We start from the raw sequence: 20,996 nt of genomic DNA on the forward strand, positions 1-20,996 counted from the left end.
CTCACCCGCCCTGGGGTCTTTTGAGCTATTCCTGAGGACTGCAGTGGTATTACTGCCCACAGGTGGGTTTAGTTCTTTGTCTCAGTCAACTGAGCACTGCACAATTTGGAGACGATGCTTCATTAGTGAGTAGGGAATCGCTCAGGTGTGATTTATCACTTTGGAAAGCACTTCAGGGATCAGGGCAAGGAGCAGCTAGAATAATAGAGGCAGGAACAATGCAGGCAAGAGCCATGTTACAGAACAGAGCAACAGAGAAATGGCAGCAGCTGAAACAACTACGAAATGAGACAGTATGACAAGAGCTAGAAACCTGGTTGTCCCTGACCCCCTGACATTTGGGCTTCGGCTGGGAAAGAGCCCCAGCCATTCAGAGTAGAGTACCTGGACCACACTGTCTTCACTAATCCATTTCTGAGTTTCTTTGTGAATCTGCTTTTCTAGGCAAATTAATTTTAGGATGCAGTGGCTGTATAGCATCCACTACATTCTAAAACGCCAGCTATCCCAGAGCCAAATGCCAGGGAACAGCAGCGGCCCATTGTAGAGAGAAACACATAATTCCAGCGTGGCTGAGCAGCGAGACACACAGGGACATCTCTCCAGAGAGCACACGGCTTCTCCTCCATCTGGCAGCACAAAAGAGGACAGGCCTGAATCCTCAAGACACAAAGATTACATTATGTAACATGCACACTCACTGCTGCCAGAGATGAATCTAAGTCAGAATGGTGCAATCCAGCCAGAGGCTGAGGCAGAGGGAGCTGCAGCCCAGCGCAGAGCTAGGGCTCCTGGGGTGAGGAGCAGCCTGGGCAAGCAGGGGGACTGGCTCTGATTCCTTCCTGCATTCACAAATACAGCACTGCCTGCAGGTACAAAGCCCTGTCTTTCCTTAGAAAAGATGTGCATGGGAGCAAATGCATGAGCCTTTTGTGGGGGGAGGGTTTGGCCAGTTCCTTTTCAGGAATCACTTATGTACAGAAAATGTTTGGGGGTTAAAATAGAGAATACAAGGGCTGTGCTGTCTACCCTCAACTCAGAAGAATGTATTTCAATTCCAGTTAGAGACAAAAGCCCAGAAAAGGAGTTTGAGAATGAAATGACCAAGAAAAAAATCCCTCCAGCAAATTACCAATGGGAAGGCACAGAGATTTTGATGTTCTGGAGCAGTTACCTCAGTACCAGTTTTTCCATTCTTGATTTCTGTCACCTGCATTAGCAAGAACATCATTGTCTGAAGTAAATTGATATCACACAAAAAACCTGCCAAAGAACTGTAAAATCTAAGCTGAGGATCAAGACACTAACCAGGAACTTGACCCGTAAGAGACAATGAACTGGACAGCCTGGATTTATGGCCTACCTCTCCCTTTATTATCTTTCTATCACTTATAAAAGGTTCCAGAAACATGGCATGTCTCAATAGACAAAGATGCCAAGTATCAGTCTGCCAGCATATTGTGTTTGGACAGGAGCGTGTCTGCCTCCAGAGGAAGCAGAAGCACTGACAGCTGGAGATTCTGTTTGCTTGAAGACTTGGTGTTGCTCTTCAGGGTTTACTCCATGGGAGAGGAATAATCCCAACAGCACTACAAAGGCATTATGGTTCTTGCTGTAATCTCAGTGTTCAAATCCTGATTGCAAGCAGAGAACTTCCCTTTGTGATTGTCAGGAGGAGATGGGCAGATGGACCCGAGGTCACATTCTGCAGTCAGATAGTTTTGAAGGGGGAAAAGCTGAAGTGTGATCCTGTAATAAAGCTACAGGAATGGGAAAGGAGGATGGAACAAAAGAACAGTCCCCAGGAAGATGGGAAGAACGAACTACTGGAAGGAAGAGGGAAGGGAGCAAGATAACAGAGGTGAGGAAGAGAATGGGCAGGAAAAAAAGTGAAGCTTACTACACATTACAGCATGAAAACAAAGGGCTCACCAGAGACAGGACTGGGCTGTAGGCAGACTAGGTTACAGCAAGCATCACTGCAGGGGAGGGGAAGGTTTCCAGAAGGAAGCAAGAGACCACTGCACTACAATGCTCCATGAGGCCACGGATCAGCACGCTTACAGCTCCACTCTGTCAGTACACAGCTGTCAGAGCTGGAGAGCACAGAGGTGATGCCCTAATCCATTCCTTGCCTTCCAAATGACATAACATGGAAGAAGATACAGTGGACACCCTGCTGCTCAATGGGACAAATACATATGAGCTTCCTATATGAGCAGGTATGGCCACAGCCCAGAGACTGGGCCTTCCCTGTTCCAGACTTGCTAAAAATGAATACTCCTTTCCTGGCATTACTCCTTACCCTGTTTGCTTCCCTCGTGCCACTTTTGAGTCTCACAGTCTCCTGGTTCACACAGCCAGCAACACAATCAATTAAGCTGGTTTAGCTGGCTTAGCTTTGCAGTTTTATGTGCCTGCAGTTGGCAAATGTCACCTCTTTCAAATCAGAAATCTCCTTTGCCAAACTATGATCAGCTCTTCACAGTCACATCCATGTAGAAGGCATTGCTGTGCAGGTGGAGGTAAAGCACAAGGCAGGCAGGAAGCTCATTTAGGTGGAGGTCCGGGTGCAATTTCTAGAAGAAAATACCATTTAAACCATTGAAGCAAGATTGATGTGGTTTCAGCAGTGAAAGCAGTGCTTCTCTCTGATGGTCTCAAGTCAAAAAAGACAGTTAGCCAAAGAGTGACCAGCAAAGGAATACTCAGAGTAATTATTTTTCCACTTGCAGATGATCTTAGCTCTCCTAGGTAATAGCAAACCTGTTCAAGAGCCTGTGCAGGCTATGTACAGTCTATGTACAGTCACAATAAATGAGAGATGGAAGGGAATGATCTCTTTCTGAAGTGGGACCTGGATCACAGGATTACAGCTGCTTATTGTGGACAGGTGAGCTCTTCAGCTGCGTTGCATGGATCCCTGGTCATCGGGTAAAGAACCTTTGCTTTCTTTTCTGACTGAGATTGTTTAATTTTTATCATTTAAAAAATACAAAGCATCCTTATTAATAGCTTAAGTAATTAGTTTGAATGATAGCGACTGTCTGGGATATCCACAGTAAGGAAAAAAGCAGTTCCCAGTTTTTAGGTTCTCACATCTATTAGCCTGGCTTAAAAAAAAAAAAAACAAACAAAAAACACCCTAATGCATAGAATCTGATTAATAATGGAGCTTTATGAAACATTTTAATTATCCTATAGCTTCTTCCACTTTCCAGCTCATTTAGAGCTGCATAACAAGGCTCCTAGAAGACTTTACAGAGACTTTTCTAACTCCACCACTCAGAACTGTGCATGGCAGCACGTCATACTCTTTCTAGTAAAGTCAAATGTTTAAAAATACTTGAAATGTATTGTTAATTTCTAACAGCTTTGTGCATTAAAGTCATGAGGGCTAACGACAGACTATGCAGATCAAACGGAGTCTTTTCTCGACACTCCAGCTCTGAAGGACTCAAGTATGGATAAGGCTGTTATATAAGACAGGCTTCTGGATATCGCTGAAGTGCTTTACAATTAGGACAGAATATTAATAAAAGACAAACTGAAAACCTCCAGCTATTAGAAAGATTAGGACTTAGCAGAGAGCTGCAGGAATGCATACGTCAAAGCCATCTTCTTGGCTGTAATGAAATGCAGCAGAAAAGGACCTGGCAGAAACAGCTTCATGGAGGAAGGGGGGAAGATCTGCAGTATCACTAATAGTAATAATAATAATAATAGCAACTACAAGTTCTGCAGAGATTGCAGTCCAGAGCAGCAAAAGACAGGAAACAAGGAGAAGAGCTTCTCTTGCTCAGCACTGTGCACACTGACAGCAGGTGTCTCTGCAAACATAGAAAGCATCTGCTCATTTACACCTATGCAGCTGCACTGGCTTTCCTCAGAAAAGTGAGAATTGAATTTAAACACAAGGTATTTGTTGCTCAGCTGCTGCTACCTGTGCACTGGCCAAGAAGCAACACCACAGCTCTGAATGCTGTTTAAATAAACTGTGTCTTACTAGTTTTATTTTCTGGAGACTGCACGTTTTTCTCTTGCGGGTGGTGTCCTGGGGGTATTTCTGCTACAAGTCCAGGCCCACTTCCCTGCAGCTCTCGTGGGAATCGTTACCTGCCAGCTTTCAATCTGTCCTACAGGAATATCATTTTGTAGTATATGGTAATCGAGCCAATCATACTGACTGTAGGTCAATATATTCAAGAATATCCTTCTTACTTTTGAGGAAAACTCCTTAAGGAAAGACCTGGGGACTGACCCCTCTGCATTCCCACCCAATACCTTTTATACTGACAGGGATGTGCCTGGAGAGTGTTCCCTCCCAGGCCACAGCCATCACAACCATACCTTCAGGTGGCTGAGTTGCCCAGACTCACAGGTACAGCGAAAGCCTTTGTTCTGTTAAGAAGAGACAGCTGGAAAACTCTTGTTAATAAGGAATAATTTTTAAAGTATTTTGGGTGCAGAGGAATTAAGGAATGCCATGTGATATTGGAAGTAAAAAGATGCCAGAGAATGTTTGAATGGAAAAAAAAGCCAGGAAGATGCCCAGAAGAGCTGAAAGTCTGGAAACGCAGAATGCAACTAGGAGAATATTCAACTGTATGTGTATACGCTACAAGTCCGTGTTTATCTGAAAGCCACATGTGTCAGAAAAAAAGGCAGGCAAATCAGAAGGAAGCTTTATGTTTTCATTATGCTCAATTTTGATCATTTTGAGACATTTGAAACACTTAAGATGTTCCAGTCAACTGAGACTGTGAAAACCCCTTAAACATCTGTTGACGTGATGAGACAGAGCACTGCTTGGAAAAGGGAAGTGAGGAATGTTTTTAGATGAATGTAAAAAAGTAATATAAAACTGAACAAACGTATGTGTGAAACTGATTCCTACCTTCTCAAAGGGAACTTAAGGGGCCTCTCTTGAGATTTGTGCTGAAAATTTGAATCCTTTCCCTCTGACTTTTCCAGGCTGATAGAAGGCCAAAGAAGCAACCTATGGCAGTCAACTGTTCCCATATAGGGCATAGGGTAGATCCAAACACAAGAAAAACACAAAATATAACAAGAAATAGATCATGTTCAGTACAAAGAATAGAGTACATCAAGCACAAAGAGAAAAATCCCATAGACTCAAACAAGCACTACAACAACCAGCATAGACCAAGAAGATGCTTGGCATATAGATGCAGGAAATGTCATGAATTTGTAAGCAGCAGCTGGGCTTGTACAACACTGACACAATCACTGTGTTGTGACCTCAAGGAAACTGTTCATAGGAAAAAAGCTTCAGCACTGCAATAATAAATGAACATTTCATCTCCTTTCAGGCTGGTAGCATTTATGAAGTTGGACAACGGGACACAAGTGAGTGATAATAGAAGCAGACTGATATGCAATTAAAAAAACCAACAATCAGAGGGCAAAGGGTATTAAGGTAAAATTCAGAGCTTACACTGATAAGCCTTTCACCATTAATGGATTATAGGGACTAGATGTATGAGTAAATAGGGGACTGGAAAGCATCCAAAGATAGTGGCTAAAGCCATTCTCTGCAGTGCCAAAGGCACGCTGAATGGCAGACCTGAGCAACTGACAGCATGCATGGAAAAGGCAGTACTGTAGGAAATGTAAGGGAAGGCTTGATAAGGATCTTCCAGCTGAAAGATGCCAGCCAACATAGGAAAGAGTTACTGGTTTCAGAGTCACCATCTAAGTAAAAGAGGCAAGTGAAAGAAAACAACCCAATGTGATACTTTCCCAGTGGTACTGATGCATTCTGCCATTACAGATAACTTCGAGTCTCCATCATCCTCATCCCAACAACAACACACCAGCATTAAGATAACAGTTATGAGTTATGGAGAAACTGCTGCTAAAACTGGTGTCGTGTGTTTCAATTTAGTGTCCTTGGTTCAAAGGCTTGGAGGCTATTGACAGGATTAAAATAAACATACAATTAAAAACAAGAATGTGTTGACTAGATTAAGGAAATAATTCCTGAATTTACAAATAAAAAATTCAAGATGTGCTTTATGTATAATTTGGGGCACTTGCAGGGAAAGCTAATAACAATTAGAACATCACACTAACAAAACAGGGCATCTCACCTGTAAGCAACGTATTTAACAGAACAAAAAATGAGACTTGGAGTACCTACACTGAAAACTGTATATATGAAATCTGTGTATAAAAATACGAAGAGAGACATCAAACAGAACAAACCTACAAGCAACAGCAGTAGACCCAGGATCCACGAGTCCTATGAGACTGACACAGCATGCAGTTATGATGAAAACCAGTAGCTCCAAACAAATGTTCACAGGAACCTGTGGATACATGAGATTGCCCTAGAAGGCAGCATGTGATGAAGAACACACAATACATTTCCATCTCCAGGAACTACATCTTTTTCTTGCCCGAGCAAGTGACAACTTGGTAGCGGCTGTAAATTGAAACAACCCAGTGGAGACAGTCTCATTAAATGGCGTAGCACACCCCAGCAGCACTGGCTTCATACACTGAGAGACATCATCAGGTTCACACAACACCTTAATCCTCCATAACACAATGAAGATCTTCAGCACACTGGTTTTAAGGATTGATTACAGCCATACGTATTAGAATTACTGCTTCGTTAATTGTTACTGTAATTATGATTTGTCCTGGGTAGAATGATGAGATTTTAAGCTCTTAAGTACAATTTAGTTTCTCAGATGCAGGAACTCCATGAAAGATGCCCAGCAGAAGCAGCAGACAGTTCTGACTGCCTACAGAGCATTACGCAGGCAGAGCCCTTGCATGGTTCCCTGCAGTGATTTCTGCTGGTAAAAGAGGCTCGAAATTGTAATAAAAGCAATACTTCTCCATTACAACAGCAGCATTATACACATGTTCAAACAACACGTTGATGTTAAGACCAATGATTACCAAGACACCACCTCAGTCACTGACCCCATCCCCGAGCCTGCGGAGCTGCCTCACTCCTAGTTAGAGCTGAAGAAGACAAAAGTTTTCCCATAGTTATTCCTCCCTCCCCAGGCTACTCTTGGAAGCACACTCTGGCCCTATTATTGGAATCCCTGCTTGCAACAGAAACATTGCTCTGGAACACTGCACCCCTTTGGAACAGCAAATCTTTGACAGGCCCTCCTGTGAGCAAGGGGCCAGAAGGACAGCAATGGGAGGAATCACCAAAAAGATATCCCTAAATGAATAAATGAAATACATTTCCCTTGGAGAGGAGGCTTATTGGAGTGTAACGAAAACAAGCGCCATCCCTCCTCCCCTGTGCACACACACACACACCCTAGAGGCTTTTACAAAGCTACAGGAACAGAAATAATTTCGTTTGAATCCATCAAGCATTAAAATCCGTTCGCTGAGGGATTGAAGTGAAAAATGAGCCGGAGACAGGAATTAGAAGCTCACCGCCTGGGCTGTCAAAAGGGATTTTCCCCAGATAGAAAACAAGCAATTGGAAATGCGGGGAGGTAAATCCTTCTCAGTCTCTGACACGTATGCAGACTCTTGGTTCCCCTTCCTGGCCCTCTCTGGGTTCATGGAGCCAAACCTGGACACCTCTCCCTGCGTGCTCTTCAGCCACAGCACCCAACCTTCCTTGGGTCTGCTCTGAGCACACCGAGCTGCACTCAGAGGAGCCAGCAGTGCTTCACATAGTATAACAAGAGCTCGCCAGGGCCTAAGGCAGCAAAGGGAAGCCAAGGCAGCTGCTGAAGTGATAAACTAAGAGCCCCTAAGAACCATTTTATCTACTCTGAACAGTTTTTGAAGAAAGAGACAAGTAGCACAGTTGTCATTACAATTATAATCACTACACATCTCAGTTTATTACCCAAAATATGAACTTCAAGTCCCTGAAAAATAACTTCGTTCTCTCAAGACTACAACAAACACCTAAGCATCAGCTACATATATATGTTTATACACACACACTTTTTTTTTTTTGAGGTTTTGGAGGCTTATTTGCAACCACAAGAACCAGAAATCTGCTTTTTTCAAAATGAAACAAATATAGAAAAATAAGGCAGCAGTGAGAGAGACCTGAGGTCACAGAATCACAGAAACCCAAGGTTGGAAAGGACCTACAAGATCATCTATAGTCCAACCGTCCCCTTGTTACCACAGCTACAACAAAACATTAAACCATCTCTCATAGCTTCTAAACCATATCTCGTAGCTAAGGTCACCCTGCAGAGGTCCAGCCCAGATTATGTGATGAAGCATACAGGATTCATCTCGCATCCACAGGTCCTTACAGTCTTATAGCTGAGCTCTGAGAAAGAAGTGACTGTTACAGCACTGTTTGGTTTTATGCAGGGTAGGCCTCCCCTTGAGTCGGCTGTGAGAACCGAAGGCAAGAATTATTTCTAGTACAGCTTCTGTATGAAGATAATAAGCACAACCCACAGCTGAAAAGGCCAATGTGCCCCTGGGTCTGCAGCTCAGTGATGCAGGACAGACAAAAGTGAAAACACCACGGAAACCTACAGATCTACTAAATCGCATTAATGAGATGCTGAGAAACGTACAGTCATCAAACTGCACTGTGGCTGTATACTGTGAAATCAATTACCTACTTAGTGGAGAAGGAGCAGGAAGAAAGAGGTAGAAAGAAGAAAAGGAAAGGATGAAGAGCCAAATACGAAGTGTGTAAGCTATGGGTGGAAGCCTGCAGAATAACAGGAGCAAGCAGCTTTCAAACCACAGTTCAGTTCCAGACATGAACTGATTTAAGAACAGAGCAGATATAGAGTAAGAACAAAGCAAGCATGCATGCAGCAGGATCCCTTTTGAATTCAAAAGCCAGTTAAGAGAACAGACAACCTCAAGAAGTTTAGTTTAACATAAAATTCAATAACTTTTATGTATGCTAATATGCACCAAGATAAAGACTACAGTTACCCAGATACAAAGAGGTATCTAGGTGCTCATAGTAAATATTGTCTGTTACACATGCTGTCCTCTTTTGTTCTGTAGCATGCTTTCCCCTTGTTCTACAAATCTCTGGTAATAATATTACCACTTAGGTGGCGTTTCATAGCTGCAGATCACACTGTGCTTAACCCAGGGGGTATCATTATCTCTGTTTCGCATATGGAGTCACAGAAGCACCTAAAGATGAAATGAGTCCCCATTAAGATCGGAAAAACAGCTACAGTTTTATAAATTACAGTGTTAGCTTGTGTATACAAGAGAAACCTCAGGAGGCCTAAATGAGATTTGCTGGCAGCATAAAGACTGTTTGAAAACACCCATGAAAAGAGCTTGTCTTAGTGGTAAGCCAGGGACAAACACACACAGGGACAAAGAAAAGAGAAGGTGACAGTGCTATGGTCGTGGGTCAGAATGAATCAATAACAGCTGCTTCAGGAGCTACGCTAGGAAGACTTCGTGTTCTGCTCACATTGATGGTATTCACAGCTGTCTCCCTGGCCTTTGAGGAGATGAAAAGTTATCAGCAGAATCTTACACTGGGACCAGATCATCCAGACAGCTGAGCCTGGGGAAAAGGGCTGGTTGAAGTCACCAATGGCCACACAGCTCTAAGGACAACACTGGGGTGGAGATAAATTTATATCTGTTAAGTTTTACGTGCCATCCCCATTTCTGCCCCCTCCTCCTGCAGAAGATGCTGCTGCACTGAACCTGAAAGGTCTGGTTATAAATAGCCTCTCCCTGCAGCTCCTCAATGAGCCACTGAGGCGGAATGAGTCATCTCTGCCAGCTCCGTGCCCCCCCAAACCGACTGCATCAGGGTGGGAGCATGGCTGCCAAAAGCACTGGTACACACTGTTCTCTCTCAAAGGGCTGTGGCCTTGGGGGACAGGGACGCTAGTCAAACTAGCTCTGCTCATTACTCATAAGCACCCAAAAGACACATCATGTTGTGAGTAAGAATGGTAAGATCCATCAGTAGCACCTAGAAATCAACGCCAGCGCTTCAGCCACTTCTGTTCACACTGTTATCTGTGGCATCCCTCTCTGATCCTCTAACCCACTAGTTGGTTTGTCATGGAAATGACTGGGCATGCCTTCCAATGTCTCACTCAACTTGCAAAAAACTAATCCGTACCAATGTTAGTCAACATCTGGACAGCAAATGGACACGGTGACCAGCATATGATCTAACATAGCCTAACCTCGCTACTAGGAACACTCATGTATTTCCTAAAAGTAAAGAATATGGGAATTTTAACAAGCAAAGTGAGATTTAGATTGGATTATTCCACCATGAGAGAAATCCAGGTGCTCTGAGTAAAGGGATTCCAGCAATTATTTGCTTTGCTTACATGAGCTTTAATTGGAGACAAACAGAGCTCTACTGAAACATGTCTTTTCTCAAGTCTAAGGCATTAAGGATGGGTGTTTAATGAACTTAGTATACATATCTATTCAAGCAAGTAACACACAAGTCCTAGCCAAGATAAACAGGTATCTGTAACATATCATATTTGCTGCAATTAACAGAACACCTGAGAGTGAGTGTTCACCGTGGGGGCAAATAATCTAAACAAATAATGGTTTAAAAGAAAAAGAATATCAGGGAGCGAAGACAACACAAAGCTGATACCAAAGGAGAACACAGAGTTGGAAGCTTATTACTATTAGAAAAGAGCAAAATATGGAGATAGGAAGTGAAGAAATCTGATGCTACATTTCATTCAAATGGAGAATTTAAGGTAATGTGATCCAAGTGATTCTGATATGTTTTCCTTATGCTGAGATTAATGGCTGTGACCACCCAAATATTGTGTGCAGAAGCAAACTCTGGACAACAGTGAGTGTCAACAAGCAGGACAGCAAGCAAGAACGTCATATGGTTCAGAGAATCACAGAATTATAGGGGCTGGAAGGGACCCTGAGATCACTGGTCCAACAGCTCTGCTAAAGTAGGTTCATTACAATAGATGACACAGGAAAGCATCCAGGTGGATTCTGAATATCTCCAAAGGAGAAGATTCCACAGCCTCCCTGTGAAACTTGCTCCACTGCTCCGTCACCTTCCAATTTCAGCTGAAGCCAAAACTTTGCAAGTAAAACCTTGAAGTAGAAAATTTACAAATTTACATTAGAAATGAAAGCTGGTCAGGCTGATGAGGAGTCAGACAAATAGAACAAACAGAGCAACATGTTTCAGTTCTGTCAGCATCTCTGCATTCAGCAGTATGGACAAGAGCAACATTCCACAGGTATATGGTCACTGTACTTCTGCAGGTGTTCCCTGGTGCTGCACTACATGACAGCAGAGGGAACGTTGTCTGCTCTCAGTCATGCAGTGATGTAAGATGCTGACAAAGGCTGGCAGATATTTCGCTACTGGCAGAGGTGATACAGTGTCATCTCAGTGGAGGAAGATGAAGACATGATTTTACATTACTTGGCTTTCCATTTTCCCTCCAGATTTTAATTCACCATCAAACGAGCAAAGTACATTTCATTACTGACTTTGTACTGATAGAGTCACCACTGCATGTGTGTGGCTTCACCACTCCTATGTTCATGTTGTCCTGGAATATTTTATCTTTGAAGATATTACTCCAAAGGGACTCATTGCTCAGGGGGACTGAAATCTTGGAAACTTCTCTCCTGTCTCTACCTTTCTTCTCAGCAGCTAGAAAGTTATTTACCAGTGGCTGGCACCCAGAAAAGGCAGCTCTCATTTCTGTTATCACCTCTATCCTCTCTCTCCTTTCTTCATTATTATCTCCTCTGATACAAAGAACACCTATTTTCTCTCGCCTTGTATCAGTGAATAAAAGCTGAAGATCTTTATGTTCTTGCTTCTCACCGTGCAGTAGAGACAGGCTCACCACCTCTTCTTCTCATCTCTAAATTTTCCAGTAAGAAAAGACCTACCCACATTGCTATTGATCACTATATTCCTTAGCCTTCCTGAGGAATCCAAGCTTTATAGATGCGGTACAAGTGCAGCCTAATTGTGTCCCGAGGGTGTATCTGGGATGAACCTGAGTACTGTCCCCAGCTCCTGTGTGTGTGAAGGCTAAGAAAAGAAATCACAAGGGTCAGTCCCTTGTTATCTATCTCAAACTTCTATCTTCCTTTAATGATGAGAAAGGGACAGAATAGATGAACTCCTGGCATTTTGTGAGGGTTTTTTTTTTTTTAAACATTCTTGGATTTTTCATGTCTGACTAATAATCTAGCTAATAAATTTATTTGTCAATTGAGAAAATTAACTCTTTGATCTGTTGTTGATATTTGAATCTTAATACAACAATTTTAGTCACAACTGTAGTCCTGTTAACTTACCACCTGATCACAGACACAGCAGCCAAGACACAGGATGTATAGAGAGATCAGTACGTAAGAAAGCAAATTCTTTACTCATTTGCAAATATGCAATTTCAGTCTCTTCCAGACATATGGCCAGTGTGCCTTAATGAAGAATCTAGCCTAACAATGGGAGGCAATGCCAATGGCAAAGGCTACGCTTCGACTACCAAACAAGTGAGAGGATGGTGTTTCCCATACCCTAAGCACTACAACATATTTTTCATCAATGAGCAAGAAAATACATTAGTAAGAAGATAATAAGGCATATGGGAGGCAAGAGCATCACCGAGGTTTGAGATTTTGATGGGAACAGAGGAAATACTGGTGAAATAAAATAATATTTAAACAATCTTGCTTTAAATATCTGTAAGGGCCAACACATTCCAAAACAGCCCTTGAGGACATGGAAAAAAAACAAACAACAAAAATCCATCCACCAACTGCTGCCCTAGTCGTCCCAAGACTCCAAGGTGCCTGCCTGTTCAATCGCACACATTACACATGAAAATCAACAATACTGAAACCAATGCACATAAAATAGCTATTTCCATGAAAACATGCAGAACGTAACAGGGCAGCTGAAGCCATGCGGGTGCTGCCTTCTGGTAACACCTACCATTTTCAGTGGTCAAGAAATTAAGACTGAAGAGTCTTGACTGAAGCGTCAAGAAATTAAGAGATAGAAAGTATCTCTGAAAGTGGCTTCTTCTGTTAAACTGCTGCTCCAGTGATCCTATACAGAATATAAAACTCCATCTCACCTGAGACTGAGTAACCGCCCAACATCCAAGTCTGTTTCATCCTCATCTGTCATTCTTTGGCTATTCTGAGCAAGGGAATTCCAGCTCCTGGAAAGAACAGATTGAAGAGAGCAATTAGCCCAAATGCACCCATGGCATTAGCTACAATGGCAGGTGGGAATTCTGGCTTTTGGGCTGGGATTATACAAATGAGCATATCACTCATTCCCCATAAAAGCAGGCCTGTTTAAGGCTGCAGATGCTGCATGCCAAGCTGTGCAGAAATCCATATAGGCTATCTTTACTCATCCCAAGTAGGACAGATTTCTATAGGACTTACACTCCCCTCTCACATTGTGTGGTTTCATTCTTCCCCCAGTGTATTTTTTTCTCCTTTCTATTCACCAGATCCATGTAACTTTCCTATTCAACAGCACTAAGCAGAGACATAGTGATTATGCAATGAGATACATACTGTTTTTTTCATTGCCAAGTGGCACGCTTAGATTGTGGGAACAAATAGAAGAAAAATCCTCCCAAAGCAATGAAGAAGTCAAGTTCAGGTAATCAATCAGCTGCTGATGCCCAGTGGCACCTGCTGGGTGTGCTGTGCAGGAACAGCTGTGGTTGAGGTGTGCTGCCATCCTATCCGACTACAAGAGGGATTGCAGATGATGCAGGTGATTCCTTGTTCAGACAATATCCATTCTTTAATTTTCTTCACTACTCAGCCCCCACCTCCTCCCCTTACCCAGGCAAAATAAAATCTGAAGAGGCAACAACGCAGTCATGAGAACTGGAAAAGAACTGTTGCTGCCCTAATCTGAGGGGGATCTGGCTGCCGTGCAGAACTGCCAGCAGGTCTGCTCCAATAGTCATTTATATTGTCTTCCGCTGGGTTTGTTTTACAGTATGAAAAGACACCACAGATCCAAAGCTGAGCCCAGAGTCAGACGGACGAGAAGTCAGGGTCCAGGGGGGGAGGAAAAGGAGCACGGGGATGAAATGGAAGCATAACCAATAGCTGGGGGAAAAATCCCTTTCTTTTTGCTTTGTAAGACTTCTTCCCCACACTCAGACTCCCCCTGTTCCCTTCCCCAGGCCGTGGGGTAGGGCGGCCTGCTGCGTGGTCCTCAGCTCTGGCTTTAAATAGAAATCAAGCCCCAAACTGTCATTTTGATTTCTAAAGCTGCGGAAGTGAAGGGGCAGGAGGTAAGAGCATCCCAGAGGAAGCAAGGCTCCTCCGGCACAGTGCTGCAGCAGCAAAGCTATTAATAAATGTTTGCAATCTTTTAATCGTTCTGCTAAATTGCCATCGTGTTCCTGCAAACCCCATAGTGTGTCAGTGCAGCTGCCTCCCCCCGCCCGCCTCCCCGTGTTCGTGCATGTGATGAGGGGGAACATCAGGAACACGCTCATATCCGAGGGCTGCCGCAGCGTTAGAGGGAGAATGATTTTGACAAGTGACTTTTAAAACCTTCTCCACTCCAAAGCGAGCTGCCCTATTACTTACACCTATTAACCACTTGGTCTTCCTTCACCAGCACGCCCTGCTCGCTCAGTGCAGATGCTGCACTCTTCTTCATGAAAACACCGCATTGGATCTGTCACGGCTTGGGACACGCTACCTGGGAGGATGCATCTCCTGCCATATGACTGCACTGTGGTTGCAGTCAGTCAGCAGCCACTCTGCCTTCGAGATATTCTCAGCAACAGAACATTTTTGCCCACTTCATCCAGCCCACCACTGAGCTGAAAATCCTCAGGATGCTACACAAACACACATTGCTTTTCAGGCTTTTACTGCAGGGCCAGTTAACCAGAATACAAGTGGACTAGAAAGAATGGGATCCTATTTCTGGTAACAGATAACATTTCCGGATGAAAAGGATTAATACTTTTAACCAAATTGCCTATTCTCCACTCCACGTGGCTGAAGCACAGCCATCACTGTCCGAACCAGCACACAGCAGACAAAGGAAGCCTCCAACGTCACGGTGGAGATCAGCTTCATCCTTTGTCTGCTCCCTCCCCCAGCTCAAACTCCCATCTTTGTCCTAATTATAATAGCATTGGAAATTATCGTGGTTTAAAAAAAGATGCCAGCTTATATAATATTCTTATTGCTTATTAATGATTTCAGAAGGGAGAGCGAGTTGCCTTGCATTGTGGGAATTATGCAAACGAAGGCTGAGCCATACCTTGCTGGGTTCCACCAGTTTCTTATTTGGAAGCCTGATGCATGAGGATTACCATGTAATAACAGATGTAAAGGCTTTTAGTGAATGACAGGCCTGCCACACACACTTGAACAAGAAGACATGACAGGCGTCACATTTCACAGTGATTAGCCTTGGGCACTTTCAGAGGCAGAAGACTCCAGGCGGAGTGACTTTAACCACCCAGCAAGTGTGATAATCCCCAAGACGGCACAGCCTGAAGAGTTTGATTGCTGTTTGGAATGGGAGCTTATGAATAATAATAAAGAAAACATCAGACTGGGTTTTGGTGACACACTTACACGGCGCTGACAGCCAGAAAGACGGGCTGCTTGAATACAAAGTCCTTCCGTCCATCCCTTAATCTAAAATTACTTCCATGCTGCCCCCTAAACATCATCCTCTTCTATATGGTTATAACGTGTGAAAGACTTAATAAAGAGCTGAACCGGAGATTTAGGATGAGCTCCACATGAAACCTCCCCTGTGTTTGTCACTATGGTATCTTTCAGCTGGAGAGCACAGGGAGGGGATGTGAATGGGAGCAGCAGCTCTGGATCCATGTATCAACTCCCGTGGTTTTATTGGAAAACGAGTTTCAATACAAGGTGACACCATCAGTCTGATGCTAAGAGACTATCAAAAGACTGATTCTGCTTCTTGCCCCCACACTTACATAGAAACACCTGCAGCCGGCAAACCCCGAGAATAAACGAGCTCCGTACGAATAATTTAAGTAAATTAATTAAATTAAATGATTTTTAAATGATTTTGTTGATGTCTGTGATCTGACTCACAGATGCTCATCATCTTACAATGCTGATTATATAATAGGAAGTAGATGCGCTTTTCAAAGCAAGAGATGTGCAGCAGAATGCATTAGGACACGGAGCGAGCTGAAGCTGAGAGCACGTTTCAGGGCCATCCAACCAGCCCTCAAAACCCGCCGTGTTTTTTTTTTAATCCTATGTCTTACCAAATAATAAACATTAAAAAAGCCTCCATGATTTTTCACTTGAACGTCTGTCCCTGCTGTCCCTGTGTTTGCCAGGCTTGGGGCTGAGGGAGCTCTCCTTTGGTCGAGCAATTGGGGCAGGAAAAGGGATGGAGAAGGGACACCCTAAATGAATCAATCCATCCCCCACAGACCCTCTGCTATCCCTGCGCATCCAAACAGAGGGAAAACACAAGCAAACAAAATCCACTTAACAAGCTGTGGCTTAGTCTCTCGACCTGGTTTGAAGGTACATACACCACAACGTCAGTTCTTCCAACATCCCACACTGCATCTCCAACACCACCCAGGACTCTGCTGGCAGGAAGCTGTCCTTGGTGCAGCATCGAGACCCAGGCAGTCCTGGGTGCTGGCATACAACGGGCACGTGCTGGAAGGTGGGGAAAAGTGAGCTCCCTTTGGAAAGATGGAAAATGAAACCAGATGCCACCAATGCTGCGAGAAAGAAGAAACTAGATCTGATCCTTTAGATGACTTGATGGAGTCTGCTCGTGTTCAGAGGCAGAGGGACCAAATTCAGCTCTAATTAAGTCACTAATGTTACAGTGGGACAAACACGATCTTTTGAGCATCGCAGGTATGAAAACAGGGACACAGAAGGTCACACAGCAACAACTCCAGAGATGTGTCTGCAGTTCCTGGTCACGGTGAGCACCCCCAGTCAGCACAGCACAAATCAAAGAGCTGCAATGATTCTGCCCCACTCAAATCTGCACTTGCACACTGCACCCTGCTTTGCCTCTGGGGGGCTTTCAATTACTGCACTGGGCAGATGGACAGATGGAGGCTGGAACAGAGCGGTGCAGAGGCCTCCGGCAGATCAGGTCAGAATGAGCGGAGATCCACGTGCCCTGCGTGGGTGACTGACACACTCCTTGCACCAAGCTGACACCAGGACAAGCTGAGCCCCCCGGCAGCCAGCCCCAGCCCCAGCCTTACCTCCTGCATGCTGCACTGCCCTGCCAGAGCCATGCAGCAGGCAGGCCTTATGTAAGGTTGCTCCAGGACGCTGCAGCTGCAGAGTGATGGATGTGCTGGAAAATGCTTTTCATTGTCTTTCTCATTAGGGAGACAAGTGCTCTGCAGAAAGCATTTCTGATCCTATGCCGCTCGAGGCTGCTGGAGTTCAACACAAAGCCACATAGAAAAAGGGTTGTTCACCATTACGGCACTGTAAGCAGATGTACTGACAGGGCTGTGGCTTACCCTGCACAAGGGGATGCAGAGGAAAGGAAAAGCAAAGAGCAAAGACCTGCTCTACCCATGTAAAAAACATGCTTTGTTTTTTCACCTGAATTCAAAAATCACAGTCTTGTCTCGTTGGCAGACAGTGCTGACCCACACCTGAAGGGCTGGTTACTCAAGACTTGCAGGTTTTTGTTTGCCTGTTTTTCAGACCCTCCTTCACAGGCAGGTAAACTGAAGGGCTTTTGTTTAGTTGAAATGTTTTCCCTTTCCTTTATCTGCAGCTGCTCCTTGGGTTACTGGATGAAAAGTCCCTCAGCATCAGCAATGAAAGCTGCCTCACCAATTGCATCTCCTGCCTCAGTGCCTTTAGCACAGCCCTGTCCCATTGGCACGCTCTAAGATCTGCTCTATCACAAGTACAGCTCTCGAGTGCAGGCTGGAAATCCAGTAAAACTCTCTGAGGCCACCATTAGGTTTATGTCAGTCTCTGCTGTAACTTACAGAACGTCCTTCTCCTCCCTATAGGTGGCAAGAAGACAAAATCCTGCTAATGCTATTGGATTCTTTGAGAAGAAGCAATTTTTCAATTAAACATAATTAAGAGCAATTACCCTTTATCTTCAGAGACCAGAACAAAGAATAATTAATCCATCCTAACATCCCCGCTAAGGAGGCTTTACGAATGGTTTCCTCACTTAGCAGATCACACGGTAACTTCTGTGGCCTACTGCTCCCATTGGGCAGGAAGGAGGGAGCAGAGAGGATCCTGAACCAGCTGATCTGACAGCCCAGGTTCTGCCTTAAGCCACAAGCTCAGAGCTCAGCAGCAGCTGTTTGCTCCTTGCAGCTGCTTGCTGCAAACAAACAGGGCCCTGCCGACAGATTTCCTGTTTAGAAGCAGTTTTGCTGTGTCTGGTGATTAAGAGCACACGGTCACTATTAATCTGAATGGAACGATCCTGTTCTTGACTGTTCCAACAAAAAAACCCTGCAAATTTTGTATTTTCATTATGCATTGATTACATTTACATTAGCGCTCATACGCCAAGGTGATAAAAGGACAGCTTTATTCCTTAGTATATTGATTGATCCGAGGGCTCCCGAGCTAAAAAGGAAGGAAGGGAAATAGAGAAAATGAGAGAGCAAAAAGGAAGGGAGCACAGTGAGAGACAACACATCCCAAGCATTGCATTAAAGCATCTACATGAAAGGCTCCAGGCCAACACGCTCACAGAATGCACTCTTCTGTGTCAGTGACCTTGTAAAGATGAACTGAACGAAAAGCTTCGGGCAGCATCACACTGAGGACCTAAGAAGCAGTTTTAATTTTAGGCAGATTGCTTTGTGTTCAGGCACAGGGTCATCTGGGGATGCAATGTGCACACAGTGGAACAAAACGTAGCTGTCACCCTCATGCCACACCTGATGCTTCCAGGGGGAAGCAGAGCCACGGCTTTGGCTGCACAAGGAAGATCAAACTGGGGTATCACAAGGATGGAGCACCAGCACGTCCTAATTTTACTCCAGAATGTAATTAATTACTTGGCTACATTATGTGTGAGCAACATACAAGACTGGCAGTCCAACACAATATGCTCGAACACGCTGGCTCCCTCTGCTCACATTGTGTCCTTGCTCCCTATCTCTGGCCTGACAGCTATTTACCACGAACAACTTGTTCAATCCTTTTGAACCTGTCTCCTTACCTACAAAACACAAACATCCCATCTAAAAAGGACGAGAAGATTCACTAACTGATATCTGTCTTCCCAGTGAACACACACGCCGGTGATTTTAATTACAGCAAAAACGGGAATGCCAGGAGCTGACTGCATCAATCACAATGCTTACTGCAGCCTATTAGTACAGTCCATTCTACATGACACAAATGGGACTTAGTCCATAGCCTGGAGGTTACATACGCTGCATAAAGCCAAGACTCCCAAAGGCCCAGCTCTCAAAGGCCAATCCCACATGGAGCAGACACCAAAGCCACCTCAGAGGACACCAGGGCTCCATTCCTACAACAGATATAACCTCCCCCATTGTCCAGTCCCAACCTGCTTTTCAGATCAGGCAGGGAATGGCTGGTGGGATCAAAAGCCCCTCAACTATTTCTGACAATGCAGGGCACTGAGCTCACAGCCTGTCTGTGCAGGACAGACTCCCACCCTCTCCTGGCAGGTCTCTGCAGCCACTCTTCAACTGGAATTGCAGAAATCTTCTGGATTTTTCCCTCTCCAGCCCTATTTTTGGAGGCTGTTCTTTCCCACCTTGACCACGTAACTCAGCGTCACTTATGATTTGCTTCTTGAATCACTGGCACAAATCAATACAGCAAAGGTCGCAGAGGATGCAGCGAGGAGGAAAGGAAACAAAGGTGGAGGTGCTGGAATCTTTTACTCCTGCGCTGTCAGCTCAGCACACCGTGAATCCCGAGCAAACCTGCACGGCTTGTGCAAACACGAGCTGTGTGTGCAGGGAGCGGTGCTGGCTCAGGGCTGCTCTGTGCATTACCCAAACCAACAGCAGGGAACTAAGGGCTGTACCCTGAGCGGAATGAAGCAGGACAGCGCTGTCCCAGCACCGTGTCTCTCCTCATCAGCTCCTTGGACCGCAAACGGCGGCTCTGCAAGGCGCAGAGTGCACGCACAGCGCACACGTCCCATCGCATTACAGGGCGCACTGCACTCACGCGGGCTGCTCGCAGCTGCGCCTCTGCAGCAGCACAGAGCGGGGGAGGGAAGGAACGGCAGCAACACAACGGGCTGGAGGGGAACGGCACCGCACAGACAGCACGGCACGGAGTGAGCACACAGCACTGCCAACAGCCCGGGGACACAGCGGGACAGCACGGAGACGGGGGGAAAGAGAGACAGCAGCGCCACGCGGCTGCATTGGAACGGGGCACGGAGCACGGAGCACAGGGCACGGAGCACAGGGCACGGAGCAGAGCAGAGCACAGGGCACAGGGCACAGGGCACAGGGCACAGGACACAGGGCACAGGGCACGGAGCACAGAGCAGAGCACAGAGCACAGGGCACGGAGCACGGCCCGGTGTCAGAGCACAGGGCACAGGGCACAGAGCACAGGGCACGGAGCACGGCCCGGTGTCGGAGCACGGAGCCGCAGCGCAGCCCGGCTGTGCCCGCAGCCCATCGTACACGTACAGGCCGCCCAAGGCCCGGCCTCGCCGTGCGCTGTTGTCCCCACTGAGGTTCTCGTTGCCACCTGCCTGAAGTGCGGCCACAGGTGACGGAGCGGAGACGGGACGGAGCGGGAGCAGCAGAACCGGCGGTTGCTGCTCATCGCGGACGGGCATCGCGCCGCCGTTTGCGCCGTGTCCTCAATGGAGCCCACGCTCAGTTCGTTCCGCCCGATCCGCCCCGTGCTCACACGCGGCCCAGCCGCCGCTCGACGCCTCCACCCGCCACGAGCGGCCCCGCGCGGCGGATGTGGGCAGCGCGGGACGGAGCGCGCATGCGCAAAGAAAAGGAAGGCAAAGAGGAAGA

General features: G+C 45.5%; 1 long non-coding RNA gene across 2 annotated transcripts; it reads right to left on the bottom strand.

Moving 5' to 3' along the window:
- Positions 1-1,351: 1,351 nt before the first annotated feature.
- On the bottom strand, positions 1,352-20,374 carry LOC107321519. 2 transcript variants are annotated; one of them, XR_004309048.1, is made up of 3 exons: positions 17,235-20,374; positions 13,083-13,169; positions 1,352-11,067 (listed from the first exon to the last, which is right to left on the bottom strand). It is a non-coding gene; the product is annotated as an uncharacterized LOC107321519 (long non-coding RNA). The 2 variants fall into 2 exon arrangements; XR_001558584.2 differs by lacking the exon at positions 17,235-20,374 and having other exon boundaries at positions 13,083-14,943.
- Positions 20,375-20,996: the final 622 nt, after the last annotated feature.

Source organism: Coturnix japonica, chromosome 15 (genome assembly GCF_001577835.2).
Source record: "Coturnix japonica isolate 7356 chromosome 15, Coturnix japonica 2.1, whole genome shotgun sequence".
Lineage (NCBI taxonomy): Eukaryota > Metazoa > Chordata > Aves > Galliformes > Phasianidae > Coturnix > Coturnix japonica.